The sequence below is a fragment of the Phyllopteryx taeniolatus genome, unplaced genomic scaffold (assembly GCF_024500385.1).
Source record: "Phyllopteryx taeniolatus isolate TA_2022b unplaced genomic scaffold, UOR_Ptae_1.2 contig_26, whole genome shotgun sequence".
In the NCBI taxonomy this organism is placed as follows: Eukaryota; Metazoa; Chordata; class Actinopteri; order Syngnathiformes; family Syngnathidae; genus Phyllopteryx; species Phyllopteryx taeniolatus.
The window spans coordinates 454,774-474,873 of NW_026903184.1; the positions used below are offsets into that span (position 1 = coordinate 454,774).

The 20,100-nt window shown below is 46.6% G+C and overlaps 1 protein-coding gene and 1 long non-coding RNA gene across 3 annotated transcripts in view; one reads left to right on the forward strand and one right to left on the reverse strand.

Annotated features, from left to right (window-relative positions):
• samd4a (sterile alpha motif domain containing 4A) overlaps nt 1-20,100 on the forward strand; it is a 234,686-nt gene that overhangs the window by 213,460 nt on the left and 1,126 nt on the right. The window lies entirely within an intron of this gene.
• Nucleotides 6,244-20,098, reverse strand: LOC133473490 (uncharacterized). Of its 2 annotated transcripts, XR_009787094.1 has the most exons (4): nt 14,135-20,098; nt 9,063-11,562; nt 7,265-7,723; nt 6,244-7,161 (listed from the first exon to the last, which is right to left on the reverse strand). It is a non-coding gene; the product is annotated as an uncharacterized LOC133473490 (long non-coding RNA). The 2 variants fall into 2 exon arrangements; XR_009787093.1 differs by having other exon boundaries at nt 6,244-7,723.

The window sequence follows — 20,100 nt, forward strand, 5'->3', positions numbered from 1 at the left end:
TGGAGTCCAACCCTCACCGGAAACAAGTTCAACTTACTGCCGGCAATGCGGACCAAAGTCTGACACCGGTCATACAGCCCGTATCAGGGGGTTTGGCACCCCATACTCCCAAAGCACCCCCCACAGGACTCCCCGAGGGACACGGTCGAAAGCCTTCTCCAAGTCCACAACACACATGGAGACTGGTTGGGCGAACTCCCATGCACCCTAAAGGACCCTGACAAGGGTGTAGAGCTGGTCCACTGTTCCACGTCCAGGACGGAAACCACACTGCTCCTCCTGAATCTGAAAATTCGACTGACTCTTCCTGGGTTCTTCCTAAAATGACACTATGCTCTCCTGATCAAGAAATTCATACACCTGTATTAATTGACTGTGGTTCTGATGCAAACTGACTCAACTCCCTCCTCGTTAGACAGATCCACCTTAGAACCTTTCAAATAAAACGCCACCGCAACACCTATGCTGCTGAAGGCAGTTTTATGGGCAAGATCACTCACCGCACCCAAACACTCACATTGACATTTGCTGATTCTCACTCGGAACGCATTAGTTTTCATGTTTTTGACGCCATGAATCATGACCGTATTTTAGGGAACCCATGGTTGCAATTACATAACCCCCACATAGACTGGTCGTCTGGGCATGTTATGTCATGGGCCAGCAATTGCGCCCAGAACTGTTTCAAGCCTCCATGTGATGTTCAGGGCTATGTTTCAAATGTAAATCCACAGACCCCATCTGGGGATCCTGACTTATCTCAAGTGCCCACCTGTTACCAGGACATTAAATACGTTTTTTCCAAGTCCAAGGCCAAATCACTTCCACCCCACAGACCTTATGACTGTGCAGTTGACTTGCTGCCTGGACCACACCTCCACGAGGGAGGTTGTTCTCTCTTTCAGGGCCGAAACACAAGGCTATGAAGGAGTATGTGGATGAATCACTGGCAGCTGGGATTATTCGCCCATCTTCATCCCCTGCGGGAGCCAGATTTTTCTTTGTGGACAAGAAGGACAAGACTCTGCGACCTTGTATCGATTATCGGGGTCTCAACGACATAACTGTGAAAAACAGGTACCCTCTTCCTTTCATCTCCACCGCCTTTGATTTCCTGGAGGGAGCCAAGGTTTTAACTGGATTTATGAAATGCATATCATCTAGTCAGGATAAGGGAGGGGGATGAAAGGGGCATTCAACACACCAACGGGACATTACAAGTATTTGGTGATACCTTTTGTACTAACTAACGCTCCAGCTGTGTTCCAGAACTTTGTCAATGATGTCTTCCGTGACATGTTGAATATGTACGTTTTTGTATATTTGGACGATATTTTGATATTCTCCCTGGATGAGGAGACTCACATCATTCATGTCCGCTCTGTGTTGCAGCAGTTACTGCAGAATGAACTATATGTCAAGGCTGAGAAATGTGAGTTCCACAAGGCGTCCGTTTCTTTTCTGGGTTTCGTGCTGGCTCCAGGTGAAATCAAAATGGACCCTTGCAAAGTTGATGCCGTGACTAATTGGCCCACCCCCACTTTACGCAAAGACGTACAAAGGTTCTTAGGGTTCGCTAATGCGTATGGAACCCGCTTTGTCAGGCAGCTTTTCAAAAACTTAAATCGAGCTTTACCTCCGCTCCCATCCTCACTTTGCCAGATCTCAAACAGCAGTTTGTGGTAGAGGTTGATGCGTCTGATGCCGGTATAGGAGCAGTGCTCTCCCAGAAATGTCTCAAGGATGGTAAGTTTCATCCTTGTGCTTATCTCTTGAAAAAAAACTGACCCCAGCCAAGAAAAATTATGACTTTGGTGACCGTGAACTGCTGCCAGTCAAGGTGGCTTTGGTGGAGTGGAGCCACTCGCTAGAGGGGACACATACTCCATTTTTAGTATGGACAGATCACAAGAACCTGCTAAGAGATTAAATGCGAGGCAGGCTAGAAGGGCTCTGTTTTTCACTATATTCAATTTCACGTTATCCTACCGACCTGGTTCTAAAAATGGTAAGCCAGATGCTTTATTGCGCATTTTCTGCGCAGAGAATTCTTTGTCCGACCCTAAAACCATTTTGCCCGAGTCATGTTTCGTTTCTGCTTTTGTTTGGGACATTGAGACTGCGGTAAAGGAGGCTCTGAAGAACACTCTTAGCCCTGAAAATTGCCTTGAAAACAGACTTTATGTGGTTCCGACCTTAAGGGGAAGAGTCATCCACTGGGGTCACAGTAACCGGACTGTATGTCACCCAGGCATTGCCAAGAAGCAATCTGTGGTCGAACAGCGATTTTGGTGGCCCAATGTTAGAAGGGACGTTATCAATTATGTCAATGCTTGCCAGGTATGTGCTGCTAACAAGCCCTCTCATAAACGTCCTTCTGGGGAGTTGCGACCCCTGCCAATACCACAACGTCCTTGGTCAGACATCTCCGTTGACTTTGTGATGGGATTACCGGCCTCGAAAGGAAATACCACCATTCTTACAGTCGTGGACAGGTTCTCTAAAATGGCACACTTTATTGCACTCCCGAAACTCCCCTCAGCTAAAGACACTGCCGAGCTAATCATACACCAGGTAGTTCCATGGTTTCCCCAAGAATGTGGTATCCGATAGGGGTGCCCAATTCTTTTCGCAATTTTGGAAGGTTTTTTTTCAATCTCATAGGTGCTACCGTCAGTCTGTCATCTGGGTTTCACCCTGAAACCAACGGACAAACCGAGAGGCTGAACCAGGACCTGGAGACTGGGCTCCGATGTCTCGCTTCACAGGAGCCACACTCCTGGTCTCAGAAAGTGGTTTGGGTCGAATTCTCTCACAATTCCCTCCCCTCTGTATCCACTGGTCTATCGCCTTTTCACGTTGTGCATGGTTACCAACCATCTCTATATCCTGCCATAGTACCAGAGTCCCCAGTTCCAGCGGCATTGACCTTGGTGAGCAGGCCCGCCAGATGCTGCTGCGCCAGGGACAGTCCTACAAAACTGCTGCTGACCGTCGGAGGACACCAGCCCCGAACTACAAAGTGGGTCAGCGTGTTTGGCTCTCTACCAAACATACTCCACTCCGGGTGGAGTCCAGGAAGCCCGCTCCCAGGTTCGTTGGGCCCTTCGCCATCACAAAGATCATCAACCCTGTCACCGTGAAGCTTAGGCTTCCAAGGTCGATGCGGGTCCATCCTGCTTTTCACGTCAGCCTGCTCAAGCCCGCCCTGGAATCCCTTCTGGTGCCGCCTTCCAGGCCCCCTCCTCCCCCCCGGTTTGTGGATGGGGGCCCTGTCTTCACTGTGAGGCGGCTGTTGCCATCTCGTCGGAGGGGGAGGGGGTTTCAGTATCTGGTGGACTGGGAGGGCTACGGGCCTGAGGAATGTTCATGGGTGCCGTCTGCGTTTATTGTGGATGACTCGCACTCGTGGTAACATAAACACACATAAACAACAAAAATGAACATCTTTATTACGGGAATAATTAAAATTTGGATGTCGCAGTGAATTGTGGGAACCGCGTGACTTTACTGTCATTATGCTGTTCGGCTACTAAGGTGGAATGCTCGTTGCATGGTATGTATTTGTGTCGCCCCAGCTACTTACGAGCAACAGCTAACGCGGATAAATACGATGCCAAGCCGCTGAGGTGAATGCGACTAAATATGATGCCGAGCTGTGGAGGCGAAAGTGCGCCTCACATCCATTGTCAACGCGGCATAAGTAATAATAATAATACAAATAATAAGCATTACACCTGTATCGTGCTTTTCTAGACACACAAAGACGCTTTATAATGTCACGCATTATTCACTCACTCCTCAGTCACACCCAGGTGGTGGTAAGCTACTTTTGTAGCCACAGCTGCCCTGGTGCAGTCTGACGGAAGCATGGCTGCCACCGAACATCCAACCTCATTCATTCGTAGGCAATGTGGGTTATGTATCTTGCCCAGGGACACGATGACGACATGCACTTTGACGGGGATACAAACCGGTGACCCTCTGGTTGCAGGGTTTACTCTTATCCTACCCCAGCGGGGTAGCCAGTTGTTCAGCTATCGTGACATGAAGTCGCAAAACACCAAAGTAAGTGATTGTGTGGTACAGTACACTTGTCACAGAGGTCTGACTGAAACTCCTTTAGCCAAGTTTGAAGAAAAAAAATAGCAAGCAAATACGTGTTAAATACTGGAAAATACTGATATATATGATCACGCTAGACAGCTACATAACACGGGGACCAGAAAACAGAAATGAATTGGTACGTCACCGCTGCTATGTCACTTGAGAAAAAGGGCCTATAAATTTTAAAGAACATTCATATAATAAATATATAGAGTATAAGATAACCATTATTAGTCTCACAATGGGGAATTTGTACCATTTCAACAGCAAGTAGATACGGGAAATACAAAAAGAGCATGCAAGATAAGACATTTGGCTGCAAATGCATCCGCCATTACAATATTGAAGCCATAATTTATTAACAGTAACAATTATAGAGTAATGATTATGTAAAATTGAACAGTATGCAGAATTATTTTTATCCTATTACATACAATATTGCAATAACTGTCCCACGGTACATTACATACCATATTGCAATAACTGTCCCACGGTAATGACATAATTTTGAAAATATGGAAATTCAGAAAAAAATGTTGTGGAAGTAAATTACTATTGCTTGGCAGCTCTGCAGTCATAGCCATAATTGCCATCCATCCATCCATTTTCTGTACCGCTTTTGCTCCCTAGGGTCACGGCGTGCTGGAGCCTATCCCAGCTATCTTCGGGCTGAATTGGTCGCTAGCCAATCGCAAGATATATATACTAACAACCAACCATTCACACTCACATACACACCTCCGGGCAATTTAGTGTCGTCGATTAACCTACCATGTATGTTTGTGGAATGTGGGAGAAAACCGGAGTATCCATAGAAAACCCACGCAGACACGGAGAGAACATGCAAACTCCACTCAGTCGAGGCCGGATTTGAACCCGGATCTTCAGAACTGTGAGGCAGATATGCTCACCAGTCTTCCACCGTTCCGCCGTAATCTAATTTAGTTACTTTAAAGTTCTGTAATTAATGTAAAGTCCTCTTTGTGGTGCATTGTTTGTCTGAAAAGTGCTTACAAATTCAGTTTTATTGGTAATCCCTTTCAGTGTTTCAGTTTTGGCCCTGTTTCAGTTTTAATTTCCGTTGCATCACTATAATTTGTATTTGCAGTGTGTAGGCTTTTCATTTTAGTGAATACATTAGAAAAGGTAAGCATAATAATAATTTTTAAAAAATACTAGTAACACGAGGAAAATCCATTTTATTGACATGATCAGCAAACATTAGACTCATTTATTTAATTTATATGCTTCCATATACTGGATAAAATTAGGGTTGAAAAGCATGGACCGTGAGTGATTTAGTACTTTTATTTAAATTACTGCCCAAAACAGCATCTTGAAAAAATTTTCCACAAATCTCTGCAATTGGTTTCCAAAAATAATTTTGTATAGCAATAATTGCCATACAAAATTTGTTGATTATTTCAGACCCTTTGTTTATTACGATGATGAGTCTATAACGTCGTGGCCGCACCAAGTACCAATACCTAACTGTATTTTGACGTCAAAAACAGCACGGTACTGTTTTTTTTATAGCCCCGTATTTGAAAAAAACGAGACAGCGCTCCAATTGTGTTTTAAAGGCCAGTATACAAAACGCCGACAGGTCAGCCATTGACTGCCTGTCTTCCGACAAGTTAGAAATGCTTTTTAAGTATGGAGTGAGGCTTCTGTGTGTGTACGTGTGAGCAGGAGGAGCAATTAGCAAACTATATTGGTTGCTTTGCAAGGGCTGGCCGTGCAGCAGTGGAGGTCCATCCCTCTGATGGGTCAGATTTGGAATGCTGTCATTGTAGGAATCATTGGCTTTCTCCTTTCTCATGCTAAGTTGGTGCTCTGTGTGCCACGTGCACCATATGGTAGCACATATGTGCATCCATTGCATACAAAAATGTGGCCCCTCTTGAAGGATGAGGCCCTATGCACAGTGCATGCTCTCTGTTTAGGGAGGGGTGGCCCTGAGAATACTGCATACTAAAAACATAGTATATCATGTAGAAGTAAAGCAAATTATATATAAATACATTAAAGGTCAGATGACAAGGATGTTATGGGGTCAGTTAAAATTCATATTTGTTATTGTCATGAACGGAACAGAGGATAGGACCCAAAAATGCACGACTCCAAAAAAAAATGGACAGTTTAAAAAAAGAGAGGTTTAATACACGGGCAGAGGTCAGTACACAGGCAGCCAATGCAAAAAAGGCAACAGTATCCAAAAAGGTGAGGCAAAAAGGCAAGGTCGATAATCGGAACAGGGTCTAGTCTTACTGTGAGTCTGTGACATGGAAACAAGGAATGCTGGAACGCAACGACAAGGTACAACGAACTGGCGACTCGAAAGAACGAGACATGAAGTTAAATGCAAGGGGTAATTAGGGTGAACGAGGTACAGGTGGTGAAGATGCTCTCAGGAGCAGGTGTGTACGAGACAGGGGGAAGACAACAACCGGAACACACACCCATGACAGTACCCCCCCGCTTTAACGGCTGGCCCCAGACGGCCCCGGACCCCCTGGATGCGCAACGTGGAAGTCCCGAATGAGCGAGTCATCCAGGATAAACACAGACGACACCCATCAACGTTCCTCAGGCCCGTAGCCCTCACAGTCCACCAGATATTGAAACCCCCTCCCCCTCCGACGAGACGACAACAGCCGCCTCACAGTGAAGACAGGGCCCCCATCCACGAACCGGGGGAGTGGAGGGGGCCTGGAAGGCGTGACCAGAGGGGACTTCCAGCTGGACTTGAGCAGGCTGACGTGAAAAGCAGGGTGGACCAGCATCGACCTTGGGAGCCTAAGCTTCACGGTGACAGGGTTGATGATCCTCGTGATGGGGAACGGCCCAACGAACCTTGGAGCGAGCTTCCGGGACTCCACCCGGAGTGGAATATGCTTGGTGGAGAGCCAAACTCGCTGACTCACTTTTTAGTTCGGTCAGCTGCAGTCTTGTAGGACCGTCCCTGGCAAGGCAGCATCTGGCGGGCTTGCTCCCAGGTCCTCCTGCAGCGTCTCACCAAGGTCAATGCCGCTGGAACTGTGGACTCTGGAGCTATCGCAGGAAATAGAGATGGTTGGTAAACATGCACAACGTGAAAAGGCGATAGACCAGTGGATGCAGAGGGGAGGGAATTGTGAGAGAATTAGACCCTAACCACTTTCTGAGACCAGGATCGGGGCTCCTGGGAAGCGAGACATCGGAGCCCAGTGTCCAAGTCCTGGTTCAGCCTCTCGGTTTGTCCGTTGGTTTCAGGGTGAAACCTAGATGTCAGACTGACGGTAGCACCTATGAGATTGCAAAACTCCTTCCAAAATTGCGAAATGAATTGGGGACCCCTATCAGATACCACATTCTTGGGGAAACCATGGAACTTGAATACCTGGTGTATCATTAACTCGGCAGTGACTTTAGCTGAGGGGAGTTTCGGGAGTCCAATGAAGTGTGCCATCTTAGAGAACGTGTCCACAACTGTGAGAATGGTGGTATTCTCTTTAGAGGCCGGTAACCCTTTCACAAGGTCTACGGAAATGTCTGACCAAGGACGTTGTGATATTGGCAGGGGTCAGAACTCCCCAGAAGGACGTTTACGAGAGGACTTGTTAGCAGCACATACCTGGCAAGCATTGACATAATTAGTAACATCCCTTCTAACATTGGGCCGCCAAAAGCGCTGTTCGACCACAGATTGAGTCTTGGCAATGCCTGGGTGGCATACAGTCCGGTTAGTGTGAGCCCAGTGGATGACTCTTCCCCTTAAGGTCGGAACCACATAAAGCCTGTTTTCAGGGCAATTTTCAGGGCTAAGAGTGTTCTTCAGAGCCTCCTTTACCGCAGTCTCAATGTCCGAAACAAAAGCAGAAACGAAACAGGACTTGGGCAAAATGGTTTTAGGGTTGGACAAAGAATTCTCTGCGCAGAAAATGCGCGATAAAGCATCTGGCTTACCATTTTTAGAACCAGGTCGGTAGGATAACGCGAAATTGAATCTAGTGGAGAACAGAGCCAATCTAGCCTGCCTCACAATTAATCTCTTAGCAGTTTTAATATATTCCAGGTTCTTGTGATCTGTCCATACTAAAAACGGAGTATGTGCCCCCTCTAGCCAGTGCCTCCACTCCACCAAAGCCACCTTGACTGGCAGCAGTTCACGGTCACCAATGTCATAATTTTTCTCGCTGGGGTCAGTTTTTTTTCGAGAGATAAGCACAAGGATGAAACTTACCATCCTTGAGACATTTCTGGGAGAGCACTGCTCCCATACCGGCACCAGATGCATCAACTTCTACCACAAACTGCTATTTGAGATCTGATGGATGGGAGCGGAGGTAAAGCTCGATTTAAGTTTTTGAAAAGCTGCCTGACAAAGCCTGTGTGGCGAGGTAAGATCATGCAAAGGCGAGGCTATAGAACAAAAATTTCTAAGGAACATTCTGTAGAAATTAGCGAACCCTAAGAACCTTTGTACGTCTTTGCGTGACGTGGGAGTGGGCCAATTAGTCACCGCATCAACTTTGCAAAGGTCCATTTTGATTTCACCTGGAGCCAGCACGAACCCCAGAAAAGAAACGGACGCCTTGTGGAACTCACATTTCTCAGCCTTGACATATAGTTCATTCTGCAGTAACTGCTGCAACACAGAGCGGACATGAATGATGTGAGTCTCCTCATCCGGGGAGAATATCAAAATATCATCCAAATATACAAAAACGTACACATTCAACATGTCACGCAAGACATCATTGACAAAGTTCTGGAAAACAGCTGGGGCGTTAGTTAGTCCAAAAGGCATTACCAAATACTCATAATGTCCCGTTGGTGTGTTGAAGGCTATTTTTCATTCATCCCCCTCACTTATCCTGACTAGATGATATGCATTTCTTAAGTCTAGTTTGGTGAAAACCTTGGCTCCCTCCAGGAACTCAAAGGCGGTGGAGATGAGAGGAAGAGGGTACCTGTTTTTCACAGTTATGTCGTTGAGACCCCGGTAATCGATACAGGGTCGCAGAGTCTTGTCCTTCTTGTCCACAAAGAAAAATCCGGCTCGCGCAGGGGATGAAGATGGGCGAATAATCCCGGCTGCCAGTTGTGTGTGTGGATTCATCCACATACTCCTTCATAGCCTTCTGTTCCGGCCCTGAAAGAGAGAATAACCTCCCTCGTGGGGGTGTGGTTCCAGGAAGCAAGTCAACAGCACAGTCATACGGTCTGTGGGGTGGAAGGAATTTGGCCTTGGACTTGGAAAAAAACATCTTTAATGTCCTGGTAACAGGTGGGCACTTGAAATAAGTCAGGATCCCCTGATGGGGTCTGTGGATTTACATTTGAAACATATCCCTGAACATCACATGGAGGCTTGAAACAGTTCTGGGCGCAATTGCTGCCCCATGACATAGCCTGCCCAGAGGACCAGTCAATGTGGTGGTTATGTAATTTCAACCATGGGTTCCCTAAAATAAGGTCATGATTCATGGCGTCAAAAACATGAAAACTAATGCGTTCCGAGTGAGAATCAGGAAATGTCAATGTGAGTGTTTGGGTGCGGGTGAGTGATCTTGCCCATAAAACTGCCGTCTGCAGCATAGGTGTTGCGGTGGCGTTTTATTTGAAAGGTTCGAAGGTGCATCCTTCTAACGAGGAGGGAGTTGAGTAAGTTTGCGTCAGAACCAGTCAATTAATACAGGTGTATGAATTTCTTGATCAGGAGAGCGTAGTGTCAATGCAGCCCTATGGGGGGCACAAGTCAGTGCAAACTGTAGCCCAAGCCCGGATAAATGCAGAGGGTTGCATCAGGAAGGGCATCCGGCTTAAAACTTTGCCAAACAAATATGAGCGTTCATCCAAAGAATTCCATACCGGATCGGTCGTGGCCCGGGTTAACAACGTCCGCCACCGGCGCCGTCAACCTGCAGGGCGCTGTTGGAAATTCAGCTACTGTGGGTCGAAGTCGAAGTCAAAGAAGAAGAAGAGGTGGAAAGCGGGTTCTTCGGCAGAAAGAGAAGAGGAAAACACAGAGCCTAGAACTGAATGTTGGGACTATGACAGGAAAATCTCGGGAGTTGGTTGACATGATGATTAGGAGAAAGGTTGATATATTGTGTGTCCAGGAGACCAGGTGGAAAGGCAGTAAGGCTAGAAGTTTAGGGGGAGGGTTTAAATTATTTTACCATGGTGTAGATGGGAAGAGAAATGGAGTCGGGGTTATTTTAAAAGAAGAGTTGGCTAAGAATGTCTTGGAGGTGAAAAGAGTATCAGATCGAGTGATGAGGCTGAAATTTGAAATTGAGGGTGTTATGTGTAATGTGATTAGTGGCTATGCCCCACAGGTAGGATGTGACCTAGAGGTGAAAGAGAAATTCTGGAAGGAGCTAGATGATGTAGTTCTGAGCATCCCAGACAGAGAGAGAGTCGTAATTGGTGCAGATTGTAATGGACATGTTGGTGAAGGTAATAAGGGTGATGAAGAAGTGATGGGTAAGTACGGTATCCAGGAAAGGAACTTGGAGGGACAGATGGTGGTAGACTTTGCAACAAGGATGCAAATGGCTGTAGTGAACACTTTTTTCCAGAAGAGGCACGAACATAGGGTGACCTACAAGAGCGGAGGTAGAAGCACACAGGTGGATTACATCTTGTGCAGACGATGTAATCTGAAGGAGGTTACCAACTGTAAGGTAGTGGTAGGGGAGAGTGTGACTAGACAGCATAGGATGGTGGTGTGTAAGATGACTCTGGTGGTGGGGAGGAAAATTAGGAAGACAAAGGCAGAGAAGAGAACCATGTGGTGGAAGCTGAGACAGGACGAGTGTTGTGCAGCTTTTCGGGAAGAGGTGATACTGTCATGAACATGGTTAGGGCGACGGCGAGGAATGCAAGGCAAGAACATGGTGGACCCAATTGCAGGGAAGCAGGGAGGCAAGGCAGGAGTGCAGGAATCTCAAAATAATAATATTTAATTCCAAAAACAAAGGAAAACAAAGATCATGAAAAAGTCTAAATGCTAAATTAACAAAGTCCAAAATCTAAACACAAAGTAACAAAGAAACACTTGAGTGAACCCAAAACAAGAAACAAGACATGACTGGTGAAATACCTGAGCGACAATGACATGGCAAGACATGTGACAACGACAATGAACCGACGAGAACTGAAAGAAACCAGGGAACTAAATACAAACAAATTGACGAGACAACGAGGAACACCTGGACAAGACGAGTGGCTAGAGAGAGCTGATTGGTCAACACAAAGTAGACGAGAACAGGTGGACACAACAACCTAATGAGCACACGACAAACATGGAACACAGGAAAACATGGAACAAAACTAAACAACCCAAACCAAAACACAGACCATGACAGATACAGGCTCTCGGTGGACGGGAAGAGCTTCCAGAAGACTGGACCACTGCAGCCAAGGTGATCAGAGAAGCAGGCAGGCGAGTACTTGGTGTATCTTCTGGCAGGAAAGGAGAGAAGGAGACTTGGTGGTGGAACCTCAGAGTACAGGAAATAATACAAGGAAAACGGTTAGCTAAGAAGAAGTGGGACACTGAGAGGACCGAGGAGAGGCGAAAGGAATACATTGAGATGCGACACAGGGCAAAGGTAGAGGTGGCAAAGGCAAAACAAGAGGCATATGATGACATGTATGGCAGGTTGGACACTAAAGAAGGAGAAAAGGATCTATACAGGCTGGCCAGACAGAGGGATAGTGTTGGATTAATCTTACCCAACATTATAATAGACACAAAAGGAATGAAGACGCTTGTTACTTTTTCTCATGAGGAGGGCGTATGGGAGATTGTTCAGATCACAGTCTCTCAACACGCTCTAAACAATCCCCCCCCCTCGCTCCTGCATTTATTTGAAATAGGAGGGATTTACAATCATAATGTTCTAAGCAATAAGACACAACACAGAATATTTGATAATAAGAGGGTTTTTTCCCAGACATAGTATTTTAAGCAATAAGACACAACACATAATATTTGATATTATTCTAAGTAATAAGACACAACACAAAATATTTGATATTATTCTAAGTAATAAGACACAACACAAAATATTTGATAATAAGAGGGTTTTTTCCCAGACATAGTATTCTAAGCAATAAGACACAACACATAATATTGGATCAACACCTGTCACGACCCGACCACATCCGATCATGTCCTTGGTCCAAGCGTCCTTCCATGGATGATGCTGAGTCTTCTTTTTGAAGGCGAAACATCTAAAATTGTCCATCATACTAATGCAAGCTAAGCAAATAAATGATAACTTCTATAATATATTTAACAGATAGAGATGGGAAGGATGTGCAGCAGGTTAGGGTGATTAAGGATAGAGATGGAAATATGTTGACTGGTGCCAGCAGTGTGCTAGGTAGATGGAAAGAATACTTCGAGGAGTTGATGAATGAGGAAAATGATAGAGAAGGGAGAGTAGAAGAGGCAAGTGTGGTGGACCAGGAAATGGCAATGATTAGTAAGAGGGAAGTTAGAAAGGCATTAAAGAGAATGAAAAATGGAAAGGCAGTTGGTCCTGATGACATTCCTGTGGAGGTATAGAAGCATCTAGGAGAGGTGGCTGTGGAGTTTTTGACCAGCTTGTTCAATAGAATTCTACTGCGTGAGAAGATGCCTGAGGAATGGAGGAAAAGTGTACTGGTGCCCATTTTTAAGAACAAAGGTGATGTGCAGAGCTGTGGCAACTATAGAGGAATAAAGTTGATGAGCCACACAATGACGTTATGGGAAAGAGTAGTGGAGGCTAGACTCAGGACAGAAGTGAGTATTTGCGAGCAACAGTATGGTTTCATGCCTAGAAAGAGTACCACAGATGCATTATTTGCCTTGAGGATGTTGATGGAAAAGTACAGAGAAGGTCAGAAGGAGCTACATTGTGTCTTTGTAGATCTAGAGAAAGCCTATGACAGAGTACCCAGAGAGGAACTGTGGTACTGCATGCGGAAGTCTGGAGTGGCAGAGAAGTATGTTAGAATAATACAGGACATGTACGAGGGCAGCAGAACAGCGGTGAGGTGTGCTGTCGGTGTGACAGAAGAATTTAAGGTGGACGTGGGACTGCATCAGGGATCAGCCCTGAGCCCCTTCCTTTTTGCAGTGGTGATGGATAGGCTGACAGATGAGGTTAGACTGGAATCCCCGTGGACCATGATGTTTGCAGATGACATTGTGATCTGCAGTGAAAGCAGGGAGCAGCTGGAGGAACAGTTAGAAAGATGGAGGCATGCACTGGAAAGAAGAGGAATGAAGATTAGCCGAAGTAAAACAGAATATGTGCATGAATGAGAGGGGTGGTGGGGGAAGAATGAGGCTACAGGGAGAAGAGATGGCAAGGGTAGAGGACTTTAAATACTTGGGGTTAACCGTCCAGAGCAATGGTGAGTGTGGTCAGGAAGTGAAGAAACGGGTCCAAGCAGGTTGGAACGGGTGGAGGAAGGTGTCAGGTGTGTTATGTGACAGAAGAGTCTCTGCTAGGATGAAGGGCAAAGTTTATAAAACAGTGGTGAGGCCAGCCATGATGTACGGATTAGAGACAGTGGCACTGAAGAGAAAACAGGAAGCAGAGCTGGAGGTGGCGGAAATGAAGATGTTGAGGTTCGCTCTCGGAGTGACCAGGTTGGATAAAATTAGAAATGAGCTCATCAGAGGGACAGCCAAGGTTCGATGTTTTGGAGACAAAGTTAGAGAGAGCAGACTTCAATGGTTTGGACACGTCCAGAGGAGAGAGAGTGAGTATATTGGTAGAAGGATGATGAGGATGGAGCTGCCAGGCAAGAGAGCTAGAGGAAGACCAAAGAGAAGGTTGATGGATGTCGTGAGGGAAGACATGATGGCAGTTGGTGTTCGAGAGGAGGATGCAGGAGATAGGCTCTCATGGAAAAGGATGACGCGCTGTGGCGACCCCTAACGGGACAAGCCGAAAGGAAAAGAAGAAGAAGGAGAGCGTAGTGTCACTTTTGGAAGAACCCGGGCAGGGTCTTCCTGAATGAAATTTAGACTCACCGCTCCCGTGCCCTTGCTACCGGCAAACTTGACGTGACAGTTGTTCACGGAATGACCCAACTGCCAGCAGTAGAAGCATCGCGCTTCCCTCAGCCGGCGTTGACGTTCCTCAGGGGAGAAACGGAACCTGCCCAGTTGAATGGGTTCATCCGTGGTGACGTGGCTCGTCCTCCAAGTGCGCGATGACGCAGCCCTCTGCCGAACTCCGTCCAGCTCGCGATCCAAAAGCCTCTTGTTGATTTTTACGGCGAGAGCGATGAGAGTGTCCAAGTCTGTCGGCAGGTCCAGCGGGACCAAATGATCCCTGACGGCGGGGGATAGTCCTTGAAAAAATGCAGTGCCCTATTATTCCACTGACTCTCAGCTGCTCGAATGCGAAAATCAATCGCGTAATCCGAAACCCTGCGCTTGTCTTGGTGTAAGGTGACAAGGGAGCGAGCTGCCTCACGATCTGGTGTGGAAAACTGAAAAATATGCTCCATAGTCATTTCGAAAAAAGCCCACAAATGACACGCGACTCCATTCAGCAGTAGCCCATGCCTCCGCATGACCAGTCAGGTGGGAAATGACGAAAGCGATTTTTGCCCGCTCGGTGGGGAAGGCAGCTGCCTGCAGCTCAAAGTGGAGTTCGCACTGAGTGATGAACGGCTTAATATTCCCAGAATCTCCAGAGAACCTCTCCAGTCGAGAGAGCTGTGGGCAGACAGCAGCGGAGATGGCAGGTGGTTGCATGGTAACTGGTTCACATGAAAACGTTGGTACCGTGGTGGTATCGGGTGTTGTACCAACTGGTTCCTTCTTTTGAATAATTTTCATAAGAACTTCAAACTGTGAGGCCACCTGTCTCATGTTGTCCTGATGTTCTGATAGTCCCTCGAGATGAAGGTGGAGGGCAGCAAACTGTTCATCCTGCTTCGAGAGGCGTTGACCCTGCGCTTGAAGGGCTTTGTGCACCGGGTCTGAGTCTGCTGGGTCCATGTTATGGCCAGTTCGTTCAATCATGAACGGAACAGAGGATAGGACCCCAATGTGCACGACTCCCAAACAAATGGACAGTTTAAAAAAAGAGAGATTTAATATACAGGCAGAAGTCGGTACACAGGAAGGCAATCCAAAAAAGGCAACAGTATCCAAAAACATAAGGTAAAAAGGCTAGGTTGATAATCGGAACAGGGTCTAGTCTTCCTGTGAGTCTGTGACGTGGAAACAAGGAATACTGGAACGCGACGACAAGCTACATTGAAGTGGCGACAAGAAAGAATGAGACACGAGGTTAAATGCAAGGGGTAATTCGGGTGAACGAGGCACAGGTGGTGAAGATGCTCTCAGGAGCATGTGTGTACGAGACGGGGAAGACAACAACCGGAACACACACTCATGACAGTTATATGTTATGTAATACATGCACGTAACTTCCAGGAAGTTTTCAACCATAGTTTAGCTCAAAATTAGGTTTTTATGACGCATATTGAGTCCTCCCCGAACATACCCGATGCTCAAGACACCGTGGTGTGGTTACTCTAGGGCTACCAGAAGTGACGCTGCAATTGACAAACACAGCGCGATACACACTATACGCAATGGCGAGCAACGTGTTGGAATATGTGGAGTAGGATTTCGACATACAGGAGCACCCAACTGAACTTGGCATCGTCAAAGCGTACATGTTTGAGCCGATCAGGAGGTCGGAACCTTACAGTGACGACGACGCGCAGCCAAGTCGCAGCTGTACAACAGAAAAAGAGAGTGGCCACTGGCTCCATGTGACGGTATGTCAAAAGCATGTCTTTTTATACACACATGGCTTGAAATAATGCCACCCCAGGTGTGCCAATATTTTTTAGCACGTATTAGGTATTCATATGTTTCAGTGACACGGCAAAAGCTTTTACATAGGATGCAGTATTCCTATATATTGTGTGCCCCTCACTCGAGTTGCGTTATAACACGCCGCACAAGTCTTTGCCGTGTGTCTTGGCTTGTCATATAGGCGACTGTACTGAAAATTAGTGTGGGTCTTTTTTTTCCTACTCCCCAGTGCATAGTAACCATAATAGAGTCGTAGTCACACCCCACACCCACGCGGCCGCACCCCCGACCACAATCACACCTCTGACTTCTGCGTTAACCATCCATGAACAGGATGTGAGACGCATCTTCAAACAACAAAAGATTAACAAAGCGGCAGGCCCAGACCATGTGTCCCCATCCTGCCTCAAAGTCTGCGCGGACCAGCTCGCTTCAGTCTTCACACAGATCTTCAATAGATCTCTGGAACTGTGCTACGTGCCATCCTGTTTCAAACGCTCCACCATCATTCCAGTCCCCAAGAAACCTGCAATCTCGGGTCGAAATGACTACAGGCCTGTCGCCTTGACATCTGTGGTCATGAAGTCCTTTGAACGTCTCGTACTGGACCACCTCAAGAGTGTCACAGGTCCCCTGCTGGACCCCTTGCAGTTTGCCTATCAAGCAAACAGGTCTACGGTTGATGCAGTCAACATGGGACTGCACTTCATCCTAGAACACCTCGACAGTGCAGGGACCTACGCGAGGATCCTGTTCGTGGACTTCAATTCAGCGTTCAACACCATCATCCCTGAACTCCTTTCATCAAAGTTTCTCCAGCTCAGCGTCTCACCTGCCATCTGCCAGTGGATTTACAGCTTTCTGACGGGCAGGACACAACAGGTCATGCTGGGGGAGGCCACTTCATCCACACGCAGCATCAGCACTGGGGCGCCCCAAGGTTGTGTCCTCTCTCCGCTGCTCTTCTCTCTCTACACGAACGACTGCACCTCAGCACACCCGACTGTCAAACTCCTGAAGTTTGCAGATGACACCACTGTCATCGGCCTCATCAAGGACGGTGACGAGTCTGCATATCGACAGGAAGTGGAGCGGCTGGAGCTGTCGTGCGGCCGACACAACCTGGAGCTGAACACGCTCAAGACTGTAGAGATGATCGTGGACTTCAGGAGGCATCCTTCGCCACAGCGGCCCCTCACGTTGTCCAGCTGGCTTGTGTCAACCATCAAGACCTTCAAGTTCCTGGGAATTACAGTCTCGCAGGACCTGAAGTGGGCGACCAACATCAACTCCGTCCTCAAAAAGGCCCAGCAGAGAATGTACTTCCTGCGGCTTCTGAGAAAGCACGGCCTGCCACCGGAGCTGCTGAGGCAGTTCTACACAGCGGTCATCGAATCAGTCCTGTGTTCTTCCATCACAGTCTGGTTTGGTGCTGCTACAAAAAATGACAAACTCCGACTGCAACGGACAATCAAAACTGCTGAAAGGATTGTCGATACCCCCCTACCCATCCTTGAGGACAGAGGACAGAACTAAGACAAGAGCGTGCAAAATCCTCTCGGACCCTCCGCACCCCGGTCACCAGCTCTTCCAGCTCCTTCCCTGAGGTAGGCGCTACCGATCAATGCAAACTAGAACTAGCAGACATTCCAACAGCTTCTTTCCTCTCGCAATCAACTTCTTAAACACCTAACCTACAATTCCATTACAACATGCTGGGAATTTTTTTTTTGTCACATTTCTCTGGGGCCAATTACTTGTGCACTCACTGTAGTTGTCTCGCCATGCTGCACTATTTGCATATCTGTACTGGCCACTCATGCCAGAGTAGCATCTGCTCCATTTGCACACTGATTGAGGAGTATCTGCAACATTTGCACAGCCAACATTGTCCCAGATTATCGCACTACTCGTCACTTTAAACCGCATACACTCCTTGAAGTCTCGGCGCCCTTTGCACAATGGTCATTGCACCGGACTATTGCAATATTAGTCATTCAAACTGCTCTAAGTGCTAGAGGACTCTGCATCTTTTGCACATCCATCCATCCATCCATTTTCAACACCGCTTATCCTGGTTAGGGTCGCGCGGCGCTGGAGCCTATCCCAGCTGACTTCGGGCGAAAGGCGGACTACACCCTGAACTGGTCGCCAGTCAGTCGCAGGGCACATATGGACGCGGACAACCATTCGCACTCACATTCACACCATCACTGAGTGGGAACTGAACCCACGCTGCCTGCACCAAAGTCAGGCGAGTGTACCACTACACCATCAGTGACTCATCTTTTGCACAATTGTCAAAAAAAAAAAAAAAAAAAATGTACCGGCATTACCAGATAACTAGCAGCCGTTCACTGCTCAGTGACTGTTTTTTTTTTTTTGTTTGTTTTTTGTCAATGTCTTTATGTCTCAAAAGTGTTCTTTGTCAATTGACTGTCTGTTGTCGTACGAGAGCGGCTCCAACTACCGGAGACAAATTCCTTGTGTGTTTTTTGGACATACTTGGCAAATAAAGATGATTCTGATTCTGATTCTGATATACAAGGAAATGCTCACCACTTGTCTGCGCCGCTTCGCTACTGCGAGATTTAGTTCTCTTGCTGGCGGTAGAGGTCCCGCTGGCCGTGGAAAAAATAGTGGGCACCACACCTGGTTTCAGTCTCTGCCTAACTACACCTGTGTATCCAATGCTTTCTCAAAACACGCCGGTTCGAAGTGATCGGCATAGAGTTTGGAATGCTTGCTAGGCACCCATAACTGAGCACATTTCTTCCCCTGTCGAGTTACTTTCACTATCCACTGGTCACGTATTCCTTCTTCACTTGGAAAACCAAAAAAACAACTCTTGCCGCTGCCTGAACCATTTGTACAACCAAATGCCACACAATAAACCATCGTCGCATCATTAAACCATACGACGACAAATATATGAGGACGGGAACAAAAGCATGGAACAATAGCACACAACGCCGAATGAACAGGATGTTTGGCTCACAGCGCCGGAAAGAGACAAAGACCGGAAGGCGCAGGATGCAAAAAGCAGACGGCGCATTCGGCATCATATTTATCGATTTAACTTCTGTATATCTGCCATATAATCACTTTGAAATGGCAGATGTGGTTTGTAAAGTGGTTCTAGAGTTATCAAGAAAAAATTAAAATATTTGTCCTCTGACCATTAATATAGTCATGGGGGGGAAATTAGACCACCCTTGTTTCTTCAGTTTTTTGTTAATTTTTAATGCCTGGTACAACTAAAGGTATATTTGTTTGGACAAATATAATGATCCATCCATCCATCCATTTTCTGAGCCGCTTCTCCTCACTAGGGTCGCGGGCGTGCTGGAGCCTATCCCAGCTATCATCGGGCAGGAGGTGGGGTACACCCTGAACTGGTTGCCAGCCAATCGCAGGGCACATACAAACAAACAACCATTCGCACTCACATTCACACCTACGGGCAATTTAGAGTCTCCAATTCATGCATGTTTTTGGGATGTGGGAGGAAACCGGAGTGCCCGGAGAAAACCCACACAGGCACCGGGAGAACATGCAAACTGCACACATAGTATAGTTAATGATGAGTAATATTCATTCGTTTATCTCGTCTCATTTCATGATGCAACTTCCGGTTTTCCTATTGAGTCTTGTTAAATATGAGTCAGTTCTCTCGAAATACAAAAGACATTGCTGAAGTTGGACGATTCCAGTGCTCTTTAATAATAAATAGGGATACTCTTAAACCCTCCCATCCACATCAAGTGACTGTATAAAGAGGTTTGGTAATGAAAAAAATGCTTGTAATAGCACGTTATTATTTTTTTTCACATTAAATTTTATATTTTAGTACAGATTTTAGCAATAAAAATGGAAGTTGACACAAATATGATTTACTTTCACGGGCCACATAAAAAGATGTGGGCCTTGAGTTTGACACTTGTATTTTTGCAGAATACCATCTTGAAGTCATCCAAACACAAGGGCCTTGTTGAGATCAGATAAACATGGCTTGGCGATTCTTGGAGCACACATCAAATGACTAGTTTAGTCGAACCCATGGGCACAGGTGGTGCAGCACCTGAGAGTACTGAAAGCTCTTGGACAAAACAAAACGAAAACTAACATGCTGCTATTTGCTTCTGTGCTCTTCATCC